This window comes from Pezoporus occidentalis, unplaced genomic scaffold, assembly GCF_034315485.1.
Source record: "Pezoporus occidentalis ecotype Australia unplaced genomic scaffold, CSIRO_AGI_Poc_V1 ctg131, whole genome shotgun sequence".
Taxonomy (NCBI): Eukaryota; Metazoa; Chordata; class Aves; order Psittaciformes; family Psittacidae; genus Pezoporus; species Pezoporus occidentalis.
Genome location: NW_026913115.1, coordinates 1,565,895 through 1,580,114, shown reverse-complemented (window position 1 = coordinate 1,580,114; position 14,220 = coordinate 1,565,895). Strand labels below are relative to the sequence as shown.

At 40.1% G+C, this 14,220-nt stretch overlaps 1 long non-coding RNA gene across 1 annotated transcript in view; it reads right to left on the bottom strand.

The window, feature by feature from the left end:
- Positions 1–3,803: 3,803 nt before the first annotated feature.
- LOC134158701 (uncharacterized) overlaps positions 3,804–14,220 on the bottom strand; it is a 47,092-nt gene continuing 36,675 nt past the window's right edge. The window contains exon 4 of the long non-coding RNA XR_009962873.1: positions 3,804–3,881. This is a non-coding gene — a long non-coding RNA (uncharacterized LOC134158701). The remainder of the gene's footprint in view (positions 3,882–14,220) is intronic.

Genomic DNA, 14,220 nt, shown 5'->3' with positions numbered 1-14,220 from the left:
GAACGTGAAATGACAGGTTCTAATCACCTAAATATTGAAAATTGTCCTTTTTCCTTTTTTTTTTTTTTTTTTAAGACTAGGTTTCAGTAGCATACTGTTTTCTCTCAGTTAAGTGTCTTCTAATTGCTGTCATGTGACAAAGTTCAGTTTGTGACAGGATTAAACAAAGGTTTCTAACTGAGAAAATATGGTCTGCAAGACACAAAGAGTGAAATTCAGATTTCCCAAATGGAAATTGGGCTCAATGGAAACACAGATTACCCACCCCTTTCCACCAGACAAAACACTTCCTAGCATGAATACTTATTTGTGGGTCTCTTGCATATCTAAATTGCCAATTACTACTATTACTATCACTCCTGGCACTGACACAAAGAGACTACATAGCCTGAAGAGAGGCTAAAGTTGCAGAGGATAAGTCTCATAACTCAAAGTCTTCCTGCATTAACTTCATACTAACACAGGCCAATGCCAGGAGATAAAACTGTGATGCCTTCAAAACTCTCAGAGCTCAAAACATACCCGGTTTAGTTCATGTCTCTGTGAGAACCAGGAGACTGAAAGAAGCTAACAAGCATACGGATTGCTCCTAGTATTTTAAAATAGGAAGGATTCCAAATGCTGGTTATTTCTGTGACAAAAAGGTAAGGTTTGCAGTCAGTCTGTTTTGAAGACTCTATTGAGAGTCTCTTGCTAGGTGAACCATAAGAAGAATGAGGCACAAATATCCAGATCATTTTCGCAGGCTTGGGCAATTAGATTTCCAGTTCATGCTAATATATGGAGATGTGGATAATAGAACTAAACAGCCACATTCCCTTATGAAGACAAGACTTGACTTAAATGAGCAAGTATTTTTCTGAACCAAGACTGGCATGCAGGTCAGCTTGCCATGATGTTTCACCAAAAAACTCGAGATAAGCCTGACAAACCTAAGGTCAGGATTTGATTCCAGCCCTGTCCCCCCCCCTCCCCCTTCATAAAAAGTCCAAATAAACTTAACATGAGACCTGGTGACTACTACAAATTCAGATAATCTACTTGGTTGCAAAGTAGTCATTAAAATATTTACACTGTTCTTTAGTATATCCTATTCAGTATGTGCTATTTGTTAATCTCACAAGTAAAATCTGCATAAGCATCTCTAGCCCCAATTCAATGAAAAGTAAGTTTCAGACACAGTCTATAAATTATCTTCTGTCCAGTAGCCAACAGCATAATTATTTTACTTCCCACAAATGAAATATGGATACCTGAAAGTTTTCTTTTTTAATCTGCAAGAAAACCAGTATTATGTTCGTAGCTGGAATTTCCATCTGGCATAACAACAGCTATCATTGTGTGGCTCTGTTGCAGTAAGCATATTCTGAAGGAGACCAAGCATTCCCCTTTCATCTTCTTCTTGCATCCTCTCCCACCCTAAGTCTTAGGCCCCAGTCCTGAGGAAAGAAATGTACTGACTGATCTCTTCCCCCTCATCCCGCAGAGGTCTGTAGGGTTTTATGTGCATGTATCTCCCAGTTTGAGTTTCTAATTGAAGAAGGCCATAGTAAGGGTTTTTGTTCTCTACCAGAGTTGGCCCATGTTTTTTGGTAAGTTTAGCAGTCGAGCTTGCAGGTTTCCACTTACAACAACTTCAGGCCTGGCAGAAATAAACTGATTCGTAAGTGTTGGGTATAGAATGATCAGCACTGCAAGACATGATGTCTGTGTCTGTTGTTGTAGAGTTGGCAGGGTACATTATGGAACCGTTGCTGCTATAACAGCAACATAACATATTGGGCATAGCTGGAGGCCATATTTGATGATCTACTGTGGTTAGACATACTTCTCTAAATACATTAAGACATTAAGACTCAAAGACTTGAAAGGCTTTTTGGTTTGTTTCTTTTAATACCCAATATAAGAGATCCTTTGGCAAGAGTTTATGAAGCTGAAAATGGTGATGCAGAAAGATGTATGATTAAAAAGCAAAGCAGGAAGGTTGACTCATAAAGTGACTTATAAGAGCAGCTAAGGTGTGTCAAAATGTGTTCGTTTCAAAACTAGATAGTCTTTACCTAAAATACCTGAACTGCTTTGGTTGTATTGCAATTTCTGATTATTAAAAAACAATTTATTTAACTTCATATTAATTAAAAAATAATTCCTTTTGCTGAACAGCATGGACAAAGTACAGCTTTGACCCAGCTTTAAATGGAAATTAGCATCTCAATTTTTTGGTTTGCTCAAAATCCTACAGTATGCAGCAGGTGAGTTTTCGCAAACCTGAGTTTTGGATCAGGCCCAAAAATATGATTTTTTTTCTTCTCTCTCATTATGATACAGCTTTTGAGTGATCTTTTGGTGTTTCAGGAAGGAGCCATTTTTCAGTAGAAGAAAGGACGAGGGAAACAGTTTCATTAACTGCAAAATCAACCTAAGTCTTTGATGCAGGCTTCACTTTTGTCACGAATTTACACATTTATAGAGCACAGTCCCCAGAGAACAGAAATAGACGGTGTCTAAGTTGCTCCTGAGTTAAGACCTTAGTCATAAACATAATACTGTGAAAAATTCAGTCTGTAGGTAACAATGAAAAGTTAATACAAATGATCATTGACTTCATCATAGAACTCTTTGGGAGCAACTTTTCCAGACTCACGTTGAGCCTTGAGAGGGAAATGTTTCAGCACAGAACCACACAGCCTTTCATATGAATGAAAATGAGTGCAAACAGAATGCTGAGATGGTTTTAAGATCACCTCTTTTTTCTTGTACAGAATACCCACCATAATTACATTTTCTTTGTCAGTTCATAAATTTTGCTTATTACAAAACAGGCATTATTGATTACTTTTTAAAAGTACTAAAACTAAGCTAAAAGCAGCAGATCTCTCAGCAAATTCAAAACATACTATCTTCCAAGATAATCACTGGCAAAGGGACTGTGGAAAAACCATCCAAGTTTATTGTAAGCCTAATGCAAAAAATTGAAGTTACCATGAGTTTTAGGTTAGTAACTTGGCTTTGGGTTTAGCATGCTTCAAGCCACAATGAAAAAAAAAAGATAAACTTATTTGGCAAAGCGAGACACTTTTAAAGCCCACATCCTGTAATTGTTTCCTCATTTGGACTGGCAGCTTAAGCAAAAAGAGAAAAGAAAAAAGGAAAGGGGGCAGGGGACGGGAGGAGGGAAGGGAGGGGAGGGAAGGAAAAAAAAAAAAAAAAGGAAGAGGGGAAAGAAAATAGTAAAAATGCAAAACATTTTGAGAAAAAAATGGAGGGGAACAAATAAATCAACGTATTTGTCTCATTTGTAGCAAATGAATATATAAATTATGTATTTGCTTCTTTTGTTCCCCTCTTAGGTAACATTCAACAATATAAATGAAGGAAACTCACTAGTCTTGTCAGAAAAGCTTGAATTGAGTAGAATTAGTGCAAACAGTGAATTTTCTAACACAGAAGAGCCAGAGCAATAGCAGGCAGCATAAGAGGACTCAGCCTCTTTGAGATCAGTTGATTAAACATCTCCAAGTGAGATTAATATACACTGGGAATATCCGTATCTAGAACCAGTTAGAAATAAATGCTATCAGAAGGGATTTAGAACTGCCATTCTTATTAAAATAAGGTTAGAGGCTGACACCTACAAATAGTTATAGGAGAGGGAAAGGAAATCTTGCAAAAATGAAATTAACAATGTTTGCTATTGGATTAGATCTAAACAATCTCTGAGCATACTTAAGCTTTTACTTCTTTTAACTGCTGTATTGTTGCAAATCCTGAACTAGTACTGAAAAAAATCCATATGGTAGCTACTGATCTGGGCTGGGAAACAATGTCCTATTCAAAGTTGGTATCTGCTCTAAGTATCAAGCAACAAAACTAACTGTCCTCTGTAAAGAGGAGGAGAAAAAGAGAACATTTATGTCAGTGTCAAGCCAGAAAAACAGGTTTCTACCAACCTAAGTTAATAAAATAGAATACATGAAAGTATTTTTAAAGTGGAAATAATTTAAGAATGTTAACAGTGCACTTGGCTACACTTTGATTTAGGAAGCAATATTTTACCTGCAGCAGTAGGTTATTATTTTTATTTTTATTTTTTTTACAGCTTTAAATCCAAAGAGGCTGCGCTCCATCAAGAAATGACAACAGCAACCTTAATGCCACTGTGAAAGTCCCAGATGAAATTTGGAAGTAGCCAGAAAGCGGCCAGATAATAAGGCTATGACTCAACAGGTACTGTGAGGGAAGCTGTGTTCAAAACAGTTGCAGACATATGGTCCCAGTGTCAGATGAGAGACAGCTGGAAAAGCCTTTGTTCATGATGCTTTTAAAGACAGCACAGCAACTATGCAATTATCTATGAAACATATTGCAAGAACAAAACATATGCAAAATGCTTTTGCAGCACCAGTCAGGGGAAGAAAAGAAAAGAATGAAAAAAGGAAGACTTAGTTTCACGCTACTGTCCTTTGCACTCTTCTGGTGATCTAAAGAGAATACCATGGTGGTACCATTATACTGTAACAGATAACTGTAATAAAGGTAAATGACCTACTGATATACTGGAATCGAAAATAAACTCTCCATATTTTCCACATTAGCAATTCAAGAACAGAAAATTACTAATATGTAGCCTAGTAAGAAGCTTATTTTTCTCAGAATAAACCATGAACTATGTATCTGGACTGAGAATAAAGACTACCCTAGAAATAAATAGCAGGAGTATGTTGAGAAGTGAGTCAAGGTCTGCTTCTCTGTGTGCTGTGCTCCTGAATTTCCTCTCCCTAGTAACTGAGTCACAAGGAACAGAAACTCACATGTGCCCAGAAAGCTCAGGTGTTCAGAGATCTGTCCTTTCCTTTGCCTTTAACTTGGCATCTGCCCTCAAGGAGACAGAGGTGGTAGAAGAAATCAGTTCTGTCCCCTATGAAGACCCTTAAGCTACAGAATGACAGACAAAACAAACTGGAAATTTAACTAGTTTTTTTATGCACTTTGGGGCAACAAAGTAGAACAAAGAGTTGACAGACTGCTAGGTTATCTGCCAGGTTGCCTTTTAAGTGTATGGGCCACATTCATTGGTAAACTGCTGCTGCATGTTGTTGGAAATTAGCCTGCCCTTGGGACAATGTCCTGGCCAAAGGATTCATTAGGTAAGGTGGTTTCCCAAACTGGCAGTTCTAGCTTTCATACAAATTGGTATTTTCTATTATTTCACATGGTGTCTACCAGTCTTACAATTATGATACATAGTTGTATCTTTGTCCTGAGTTCAGCAGTAGCAGTCATTTTTTTTCTCATTCTTAGTAGCTGGTGCAGTGCTGTGTTTTTTACTTTCGGCCTGGGAACAGCACTGATAACACCGATGTTTTTAGTTACTGCTCAGATGTTTACTCTGACCAAGGACTTTGTGAGTCTCATGCTCTGCCAGGGAGGAGGGGAAGCCGGGAGGAAGCAGAGACAGGACACCTGACCCAAACTAACCAAAGAGGTATTCCATACCACAGCACGTCATGCCCACTATATAAACTGGGGGCAGTTACCCAGAAGGGCTAGATCACTGCTGGGTGGGGTGAGGTATTGGTCTGCAGGTGGTGAGGTGTTGTATTCTATTCCCTTGTTATTTCCTTTATCATTATTATTATTAGTGGTAGCAGTAGTGGTTTGTGTTATACCTTAGTTACTAAACTGTTCTTATCTCAACCCGTGGGAGTCACATTCTTCTCACTTCTCCTTCCCATCCCTCCAGGACTGGGGGGAAGAAAGGGCTGGGGCAGGCGGGGAGGGGGGAGTAGACTGTGTGGTTCTGATTTACAGCCTGGGCTTAAACCACGATAGTGGTTTATATAACAGTCCTCCATCTTGTGCCGTATCATAATGCCAATAAGATTAGATGTACCAGTGATGGTGTTTTTAGTCTGGGAAGGCAGTTAAATCACCAGTTAAAATCAGCAGTTAAAGATGCAAGGTTAGCCTGTTGCAGTCTTATTTTCTATTAATGTTGGTAACTAACCTTTCCTCAAAAATTTGTGCATGCCAGCATAACAGACCAGATGCTCCAAAGACTATCACCACCATCTTACATACCATGCCATTCTCCAGCCATCTGGTGCCATTCATAGGCATGTTAAAAACTCTTGAAACAAGATTTTTAATTCTTTCAGTGTTCTAGATGGAAGAAATCTAGTTCCCCAAATCTAAGCATATTCAGCTCTTCCAATTTTAGTTGCACCTTGGTTAATTTCTATTTCCATTATATTACTCCCTAGTCATTTTGCCTTTATTTCTGTATTAAACAGCTTCAAATTATTATCACTCCCAACTTGACAAATCTTGTCTTAAATAGATTATATTAGAATATATTATTGTAGGAATTAATTATAAATATGCAGCCATTACCCATGTTACGTGAAAGAACTCTGTGGCTACTAAAAGAACTACGGAACAGCTTTGCAGTGAACAGTGAGAAAAAACACTGAAGACATTTTTCTGTCTTGAATATTACCTGCCAACGGAACAAGTTAATCTGATCCAGGTAAGTAAAACTTAGACTGCCAATACCACAAGGATCTACACAATCCAGCAAATGTTTGAGAGTTTAGAGAGCAGACTTTAGCCTCTTCAGGAACCTGCTTAGTAAGGTTTCATGGGATATAGCCCTAGAGGGCAGGGGGGCCCAAGACTGTTGGATGATATTCAAGGATCACCTGCTACAAGCTCAGGACTGTTGCATCCCAACTAGAAGGAAGTGCAGCAGGAGGGCCAGGAGACCTCCTTGGATGGATTAGTCGCTCCTGAGGAAATTTAGAGGGAACAAAGAGGCTCATATAAGGCAAAAGTGGGGACAGGCAGCCTCAGAAGAATACAGAGGTGTTGTCCAGAAAGCTAGGGACTGGGTTATTAAAGCTAAGGGCCAGTTAGAATTAAACTTGGCTAGGGATATGAAAGATAACAGGAAGGGATTCTACAGGTACATAGCAAATAAAAAACAGACTAGGGAGAACGTAGGCCCCCTCCGGAAGGTATCGGGAGAGCTGGCTGCACAGGATTTGGAGAAGGCTGAGGTTCTGAATGATTTCTTTGCCTCGGTCTTCACTGGCAAAGGCTCTGACCGCACCACCCAAGTCTTGGAAGGCAGGTGCAGGGACTGTGAGAATGAAGACATTGGGCCCACTGTAGGAGAGGATCTGGTTCAAGACCATCTTAAAAACCTGAACGTACACAAGTCTGTGGGACCTGCTGAAATCCATCCATGGGTCCTGAAGGAGCTGGTGAATGAAGTTGCTAAGCCGCTGGCCGTCATATTTGAAAAATCATGGCAGTCAGGTGAAGTTCCCGATGGAAAAAGGGAAATATAACCCCCATTTTCAAGAAGGGGAAAATGGATGACCCAGGGAATTACAGACCAGTCAGTCTCACCCCTGTGCCTGCCAAAATCTTGGAGCAGATTCTGCTGGAAGGCATGCTAAGGCACATGAAAAACAACAAGGTGCTTGGTGACAGCCAGCATGGCTTCACTAAGGGGAAATCCTGCCTGACCAATTTGGTGGCCTTCTATGATGGGGCTACAGAACTGATGGACAGGGGTAGAGCAGTTGATGTCATCTACCTGGACTTGTGCAAAGCGTTCGACACTGTCCCACACGACATCTTTGTCTCTAAATTGGAGAGACATCAATTTGATGGATGGACCACTCGGTGGATAAAGAATTGGCTGGATGGCTGCATTCAAAGAGTTGTGGTCAATGGCTCAATGTCCATCTGGAGACCAGTAACGAGTGGTGTCCCTCAGGGATTGGTGTTGGGACCGGTCTTGTTCAACATCTTTGTCGCTGATGTGGACAGTGGGATTGAGTGTGCCCTCAGCAAGTTTGCCGATGACACCCAGCTGTGTGGTTCGGTTGATACACTGGAGGGAAGGAATGCCATCCAGAGGGACCTCGACACGCTTGTGAGGTGGGCTGATGCCAGCCTTATGAAGTTTAACCATGACAAGTGCAAGGTCCTACATCTGGGTCGGAGGAATCCCAGGCACAGCTACAGGCTGGGCAGAGAAGAGATTCAGAGCAGCCCTGCACAGAAGGACTTGGGGGTGCTGATCGATGAGAAAATGAACATGAGCTGGCAGTGTGCGCTTGCAGCCCAGAAAGCCAACCATATCCTGGGCTGCATCAAAAGGAGTGTGACCAGCAGGTCGAAGGAGGTGATCCTGCCCCTCTACTCTGCTCTTCTGAGACCTCACTTGGAACACTGTGTGCAGTTCTGGTGTCCTCAACATAAAAAGGACATGGAACTGTTGGAACAAGTCCAGAGAAGGGCCACGAGGATGATCAGGGGACTGGAGCACCTCCCATATGAAGACAGGCTGAGGAAGTTGGGGCTGTTCAGCCTGGAGAAGAGAAGGCTGCGTGGAGACCTCATAGCAGCCTTCCAGTATCTGAAGAGGGCCTATAGGGATGCTGGGGATGGACTCTTCATTAGGGACTGTAGTGATAGGACAAGTGGTAATGGGTTAAAACTGAACCAGGGGAAGTTTAGATTGGATATAAGGAAGAAGTTCTTTCCTGTTAGGGTGGTGAGGCACTGGAATGGGTTGCCCAGGGAGGTTGTGAATGCTCCATCCCTGGTGGTGTTCAAGGCCAGGTTGGACAGAGCCTTGGGTGACATGGTTTAGTGTGAGGTGTCTCTGCCCATGGCAGGGGGTTTGGAACTAGATGATCTTAAGGTCCTTTCCAACCCTAACTATTCTATGATTGTATAAAATGTGTCATAACTGCAGTAGTTTTCTGGTTTTGTTTGCATGCATCTATGTATCAGACATCTTCATTTCCCTGCAGCTTCCACATCACGTTACTGTGCTCAAGTCAGTATTCTGGGAGACTCTAGGCAACATACGTTCAGAATGTTCTTGGCTGCTTAGAATACAGCAGAGGAGTGCGATTTTTTTACTTGGGGACAGTATAGGATTATTTTGTACAGAGATGAATCCTGTTACAGTTTCATTGTTACCAGCTTGGTTAAAATATATATTCAATACAGTTAAATACTTAGCATGAAATCTGCACGTTAATTCCGTAGTGTACATAGGGTCTTATGCCACTCTCAAGTTGCATTATTAGCAAAAATCCTCTGTTGCTTTAACTGTGTTGAAAACGCAAAACGTTTTGAATGTCAGCCACAACCTCTTTCACAGCAATTTTCCAACACAGTGTTTCAGTAGAGGATTAGTAGGATCAGCTATGTTACTTTTCATTACAAAGCTGTTAGAGGACTCATCTGTGCAAAAGTTTACCTCAAGTAAATCCTACAAAGTGTATCACAGAAAGAAATACCATGTAACACCAGTATATTTAGTTACTTTGACTAAAGCCCGAAGTACAAATATACTTGATGGTAATAGAAAAAAACCTGAAAGCTGAAAAATAACTCCTTTTACAAAAGGAAAGGATTCCCCTCCTCCATTTTGAGGATCTTCTCAATAAAGAAGCCTGTTCTTAACTGAGACTGTAGCTGACTAAATTAAAATCTAGGCACTGGCCTCTGGATAAGCAGAATGAAATATTTGGGAATTTAAGTCTGTGGGTTTTTATTACCAAGCTTTGAGGTCAGAAGCCAAAGATGAAAATCCTGTTCTTAAAAAAAAAAGGGGAGTAAGGACAAAAAACAAAAACAGCAAACACTACACTAGAGAAAAAGAGTGTGGTGTCATCAGGCTGTCTTAGAAGGCCTGTAGGATTTCCCATGGAACAGGACTGAATTCCAAGGCTTCATGCATTTTGTAAAAAAAGTCTATGGTAACCCCCATAGAGCAGAACTAAAAATCCAATAAATAAACTCAGAAGAAAGGCACGCAGGTGGGCAGTGATGGCAACTCTTTTTGCTATCAAAAAGATTGCCAAGCTAGTAAAATAGAAATAAAGATATCTTATAGGGAAAAAGAAAAAATCTTACCACAGTGTGTATTTTGACAGTTTATTGCAAGACTTTAAAGCAGCCAGACTATACTATTGGGAGTTGGTGTCCCATAGAAAAGTAATCACAATGTTACACCATGACAAATCTCTAAATTTTCTGCGAAGATACCGGGTTTGCTGTTTCAGGGGGTGTTGAACTGAATTCCCATAAATTGAAGTGGAAGAAGCAAGATCTGGCCTAATCCATGGTTCAGGAATAGGCTATGCTTGCAACAGAACACAGGGATGACAGGGCTCAGTTCTCAGGCTGGTGAAAGGCTGTTCTGGTTGACAGATTATGCTAGCAGCTTCTGTGCTGAGAGTCTGTCAAAAGGCTTCAGGGAAACTGTCTTTTTGCTTTCATTCATATTTTATATAAGTTATATATATACACACAGAGAATGCTGCATGTATTAGCCTGTAATTTTCTCTCACAATCATGGTCATCACACTATGTATGTGAGTAGTCATTGCTAAGAAGGGATATCTCAGATCTTATTTAATAGTCTCTATTCTTGCATTCTGGCAAGGAGATGTGAGAAACATTACCTTACAATGTTAAGCAGTGTTCCCTCTCGTGCAGCAGATACCACTTCCAGTGCAAATACATGTGCTTACAAGTTTAATGTTAACTGTCAGTAGGTACTCAAGCATGAAAAGTTAACATTTGCTTTCTATCAGGATTCACGTGACCAGTGTTCAGTGGCTTGAGTGTCGGGAGAAAAGCAAGCACAGAAAGTCCTTGACACTAGAGTAATAAAACTTTTAGATTTAAAATAAAGTTTTACAGATGTTTTGGCATCTCCCCAGTACAATCTAAAGACAATAACAACAAAACCAAGCAAATAGGCAGGTGGTTGACTAATTAGAAATGTTTTTCAGTTGCATTTCAGTTTAAACTTCACTCATCTGGTAGTTGACTGAAAGCCAGAAATAGCCGATGTTGAATACTGTGATACTGAGGGCGTTGCTCACTAGCAGTCCCCCCAGAAAGTCCGAAAGGACCCAAGGCTGTTTCTATACTTATTTACAATAGCAGAATTTTAGGAGTGTATAAAAAAACCCCTGGCTGATCCAACGTATAGATGATCCATCTTGGATTCAAAAGTTGCCTTCCATTATTCACAAATATATCCAACGTCAGATCAAATCTAACATTTAAGCCACAGAAACTCACAATAAATTCCCATGTTGAACCAGCTTTCCTTTTCAATTGCTTAGAAATTTTTTATGTTGCAAACTCTTGAAAAAAAGTTTTTACTTCCAAATTGAATGCAAAAAGTTTTCAAAGTTTCAAAATGTTAAAAATTAAAAAAAGGCATTCTAGGTTAGACTGGCAACCAGATGTAAAATGCAGGACTGTGAGCTGACTACGTGTACTCAACTGGAAGTCAGAAAATTTACAGAGAATGGAGTTATATAAATATTAGCTCAGTAGCAGTCAAAAAAGGAAATTAAAGGTTAGAAATGTTGAAGCTGAAAGGGTAGTGGTCCGTACTTCAAAGACTAATGGCAGCTGGTTATGAGGAGTTTTCCTCAGGTGCTGCTACCTGGGTAATTGTTTAATGTCTCCATCAGTGACTAACTCTAAAATAGAGAACACCCTCACCAGCTTCACAAATGACACCACACTGTGGGGAGCAGTAGATAAACTGAAGACAGGGCTGCCATTCAGGAACACCTCAAACAGCTCAAGGAGAGGGCCAGCGTGAGCCTCATGAAAACTAAAAAGACAATGCAAATTCTGGAAGAAAGACCCCAGTGCAAAAGTAGAGGCTAGGAAGCATTTGACTAAAAATAGCTCTGCAGAAAGGGAGTTGGGGGTCAAGTTTAAATGAGTTCCTGTGGCAAAGAAGGTCAACAACCTACTTGTTTGCATTAGCAAGAATATAGCCAGCTGGTCAAGAGAAGGTGCTCAGCACTTGAGAGGCTACACCTGGAATACTGTGTCCAGTCTTCCACAAACTCCTGAGAGTGCAGAAGAAGGGCCCTAATATGGGTAGGGGCTGGAGGAAATGATACAACACAGGCTGAAGGATCAGTATTTAGCCAGAAGTCTCTAGAGGGATCTAACTGCAGTCATCCAGAGTGCCTGTGGAACCTCTACCTTAGGAATTTTTTATAACTCAGCTTGATAAGGCCCTGAACGACCTGATCTTTATGTTAGCCCGCATTTAACAGGTCAGACTGGATGACTGCAGTTGTCCCATCCTAAGATTTTCTTAAATATTGCTGCAGGACAGGGCAAGTGACCGCATTCAAACCCCTCCGTATAAATTCATTTACTTATTCCTCAACTACACTGTGCTATTTGGCTTTCAGTATTGAAAATGATACTTTAGAAGTATCTCCTTCTATATAGAAGGAAGAGACTGATTACAGTAGGACTGTTCAGCATGAAAGACAGTGTTTAGAAGGTGGTATGATAAGGCTACAACATCATGAGTGGCATGAAAAAAGTGGATAAGAATAATATGTTGACTTTTTCCTAATACAAGTACAAGGGACTACCAAACAAAGCTAGAAAACAAAGTTTATTAAAGAAAAAAGCAGGGGGAGGGAGACATGACAAAAAACAGCAAACAAGATAGTAGACCAGCTGAATGTTTTTCAAGCAAGAGCACACCAGCACCTTACACTTAAAAGAAGAAATACACTGCAAGTTACTAAACAAACACACAACGTGAGACTCAGAAATTCTGAGCTGAAAAATAGAGGCTAGTGGAAGGCTGGGTTAAAAATATCCTACATATTATTCCTGTTCTTAATCTATGCTGTGGCTTATTAGCATTGTTGAATAAATGATGCTTGGCCTTAATCGGTGCTGTCACTCTTGCAAGGTTCCTAAGCACGTGTTGGCCATCCACTTGTAATCCTGCAACTTTTGAGTTCTAGCCATTACTAAAAAGAATTATCTTCATATGATGGTCAGAGCCCTTTGAGTTCTTCATGAGAGATTTCAGTAATGCATACATGCACAGCAACCGGGCATCTTACGAAGAGCTTAAGACACGAGTAGTATTCTGGCACCATGTTCTGTGATACCAGACCATATAAAATGACAGAAATACTCACAAAACGTGAAACACCAGAAGATGAAGCCACATGAGTAAGTTCGATAGAGATATGCTGATTTATATAAGACAGAGATCTATCTGAGTGATGGTTTAGATCAATAAACCCACCACTGTTTTATCGTAAATGCTCTGCCACAGAAGTAAAAATTACAATACAGTGTGAAACCAACAAACCTTATAGATAGACAGATGATGAAACATGATTAAACACATGAAGCAAGTAAAAAAGGTCACACCAAGTATCGAATGTATGCAAAACCAGAGGTCATGTCAGTTGTGTTAATATACAAACTGTTGCCACTTGTATTTTACATAATAGGGTGATCAGGCAAAGTTAGTTCTTACAGATGAATAGAACTGATTGTCATTGATTACAGACACACTACTTAACTCAATTTGTTCCAAAACTCTATTAATAATCATTACAAAGATTTGGGCAGCCACATGCAATTTGGCATAGTTTTAATCACCAGAGAGAACTGCAGCAGTCCCTTCAAAGAATAATGAAGGGACAGGAAAAATGCCCAAGAAAAACAAACCTTTGGCAGACAACAAGTGTGCTTAAAATAGGCCACTTTTCAACTTAAGCAGCTTGCTAATCACGTTAAGCATCCTGACAATTTAGGCAATGAGGATTTAGAATTCATCCCATAAAACAATGTTTAAATGAGAGGTGTGAAACTGTGCCAGAGCTATTTTATATAAAAGCTAGGGAGGCCATGTTTGTGCTTTGTTGGGGAAAAAAAGAAAACAAACAAACACCCCACCCCACAAAAAAAATATCCCTCACCCAAAAACCACCAAACTAAAAACTTGCCCAGATATATACTGTCCTGGTTTAAGTGAGCAAAAGCTGCCATTGAGAATCAGTCATAAGTCTGGAAATACCTTTTCTTTACCCATAAAAGGACTGACAATATAGGCACAGTCAGGGGTTAAACAGGGAATGACTGCCGTTATATGATAGCTAGAGTTATGCCAGCATTTACTTTTCAAACACTCATAAGCCAGAGACTTATAGTAGAACCATGAACATTCTGTCTATCCCAAGACTAAGCTTTGCCTTGAGATCTTATCTCTTTTGCCATTTCTGGACCAACACACGCACACACTGTTCAGTTATGCATGTCTGAAGAGAAAATGGAATTTGCTGCACTGAAAAGCTTTTACAGATTTTTATCTTGAGGGGTGGAGAT